The sequence below is a fragment of the Bos mutus genome, chromosome 4, assembly GCF_027580195.1.
Source record: "Bos mutus isolate GX-2022 chromosome 4, NWIPB_WYAK_1.1, whole genome shotgun sequence".
Classification (NCBI taxonomy): Eukaryota; Metazoa; Chordata; class Mammalia; order Artiodactyla; family Bovidae; genus Bos; species Bos mutus.
In genome coordinates, this window is record NC_091620.1 from 47,703,606 (window position 1) to 47,706,405 (window position 2,800).

Sequence of the window (2,800 nt, forward strand, 5' to 3'; positions counted from 1 at the left end):
GCAAAGAAGAAAGTAAAAATTACCCCAAATCTCCTCTTCCAGAGATAATCACCATTAACATTTGGGTGAACATTCTCCCAAACATTTCTCTAGTCTATGTCTACATGTACAAGCAGATGGCTATGTGTATAGAGATTTACATAAATTAGAACATATAATACTCATTTGTCAGTAACTTGCATTGCTTTTCTTGTAATAAATATAATTGTCAGTAAGCATAAATTTGTGTAATTTTGGATAGGGGCATAGTCCACCAGTGACTATTTGTATAACACATTCCCTAGTGGGTAAATGTTAAAGTTTGCTTTCAGTTTGTGCTATTGTTCAGTCATTAAGTCAGGTCCAACTCTTTGAGACCCATCGGACTGCAGCACGCCAGGCTTCCCTGTCCTTCACTATCTCCCGGAGTTTGCTCAGTCATGTCCATTGAGTCGGTGATGCCATCCAACCATCTCATTCTCCGACACCCGCTTCTGTTTCTGCTCTCAGTCTTTCCCAGCATCAGGGCCTTTTCTAATGAGTCAGATCTTAATTGATTTCCTTTGGGATTGACTGGTTTGATCTCTTTGCAGTCCAAGGGACTCTCAAGAGTCTTCTCAAGCAACACAGTTCGAAAGTATCAATTCTTCAGTCTCAACCTTCTTTATGGTCAAACTCTCACATCCATACATAAATAGTGGAAAAACCATAGCTTTGACTATATGGACTTTTGTAGACAAAATGATGTCCCTGCTTTTTTATATGCTATCTAGGTTTGTCATAGCTTTTCTTCTAAGAAACAAGCCTCTTTTAATTTCATGGCTGCAGTCACAATCCATAGTGATTTTGGAGCCAAGAATATAAAATCTATCACTGTTTCCACTTTTCCCCATCTATTTGCCATGAAGTGATGCAACTGGATGCCATGATCTTCGTTTTTTGAATATTGAGTTTTAAGAAAGTGAAAGTGAAGTCACTCAGTCATGTCCGACTCTTTGCGACCCCATAGACTGTAGCCTACCAGGCACCACTGTCCATGGGATTCTCCAGGCAAGTATCCTGGAGTGGGTTGCCATTTCCTTCTCCAGAGTATCTTCCCGACCCAGGGATTGAACCTGGGTCTCCCGCATTGTAGGCAGACACTGTACCATCTGAGCCACCAGGGAAGCCTATTGAGTTTTAAGTCAGCATTTTTACTCTCCTCTTTCACTCTCATCGAGAGGTTCTTTAGTTCCTCTTTGCTTTCTGCCATTAAAGTCATATCATCTGCATATCTGAGGTTGTTGATCTTTCTCCTGGCAATCTTGATTCCAACTTGTGATTCATCCAGCCCAACATTTCTCATGATGTACTCTGCATATAAATTAAATAAGCAGGGTGACAGTACACAGCCTTGACTTACTCCTTTCCCAGTTTTGAACCAGCCTGTTGTTCTATTTCTGGTTCTAACTGTTGCTTCTTGACCTGCATACAGGTTTCTCAGGAGACAAGTAAAATGGTCTGGTGTTCCGATCTCTTTAACAATTTTCCAGTTTATTGAGATCCACACAGTCAAAGGCCTTAGTGTAGTCAATGAAACAGAAATAGATGTTTTTCTGGAATTCTCTTGCTTTATCTATGATCCAAGAGATGTTGGCAATTTGATCTCTGGTTCCTCTGCCTTTTCTAAATCTAGCTTGTACATCTGGAGGTTCTCAGTTCACATACTTTTGAAGCCTAACTTGAAGGTTTTTGAGCATTACCTTACTAGCATCTAATAGGCTTCCCTGGTGGCTCAGACGGTAAAGCATCTGCCTACAATGCAGGAGACCCAGGTTCGATCCCTGGGTCAGGAAGATCCTCTGGAGGAGGAAATGGCAACCCACTCCAGTATACTTGCCCGGAGAATCCCATGGACAGAAGAGCCTGGTGGGCTACAGTCTATGGGGTCGCAAAGAGTTGGACATGACTGAGCGACTTCACTTTCACTTTCACTAGCATCTGAAATGAACACAATTGTTCAGTAATTTGAACATTCTTTGGCATTGCCCTTCTTTGGGATTGGAATGAAAACTGACCTTTCCAAGTCCCGTGGCCACTGCTGAGTTTTCCAAATTTGCTGACATATTGAGTGCAACACTTTCACACCATTATCTTTTAGGATTTGAAATAGCTCAGCTGGAATTCCATACTTCCACTAGCTTTGTTCATAGTAATGCTTCCTAAGGCCCACTTGACTTCATACTCCAGGATGTCTGGCTCTAGGTGAGTGACCACACTATCGTGGTTATCTGGGTCATTAAGACCTTTTTTGTATAGTTCTTTTGTGCATTCTTGCCATCTCTTGTTAATATCTTCTGTTTCTGTCAGGTCCTTGCCATTTCTGTCCTTTATTTTTTGCCTATCTTCACATCAAATGTTCCCTTGATATTTCCAGTTTTCTTGAAGAGATCTCTAGTCTTTCCCATTCTATTGTTTTCCTCTATTTCTTTTCAGTTTTCACTGTCATTCATAATGCTAAAGTAAATACTTCTTTATGTTTTTGCCAGTATACCATGATTTTGGTAGACTCTCTCCTTCTTTCCTAGTTGCTCAGATGATAAAGAATCTGCTTGTAATGCAAGAGAACTGGGTTTGATCCCTGGGGCAGAAAGATCCCCTGGAGAAGGGAATGGCAAGTGACTATATTATTCTTGCCTAGAGAATTCCATGGACGAATTCAGTGGAGGAACCTGACGAGCTACAGTCCATGAGATCACAAAGAGCTGGATGCGACCAAGTGATTTTCACTTCACTTCTCTTTTCTAAAATTCTCTGTTGTACATTATACATTCTTATGACC

The 2,800-nt window shown here is 41.0% G+C and overlaps 1 non-coding gene across 1 annotated transcript; it reads left to right on the forward strand.

The window, feature by feature from the left end:
• Window positions 1-1,742: 1,742 nt before the first annotated feature.
• Window positions 1,743-1,815, forward strand: TRNAC-ACA (transfer RNA cysteine (anticodon ACA)). Its single transcript has one exon. It is a non-coding gene; the product is annotated as a tRNA-Cys (tRNA).
• The last annotated feature ends 985 nt before the right edge of the window (window positions 1,816-2,800 follow it).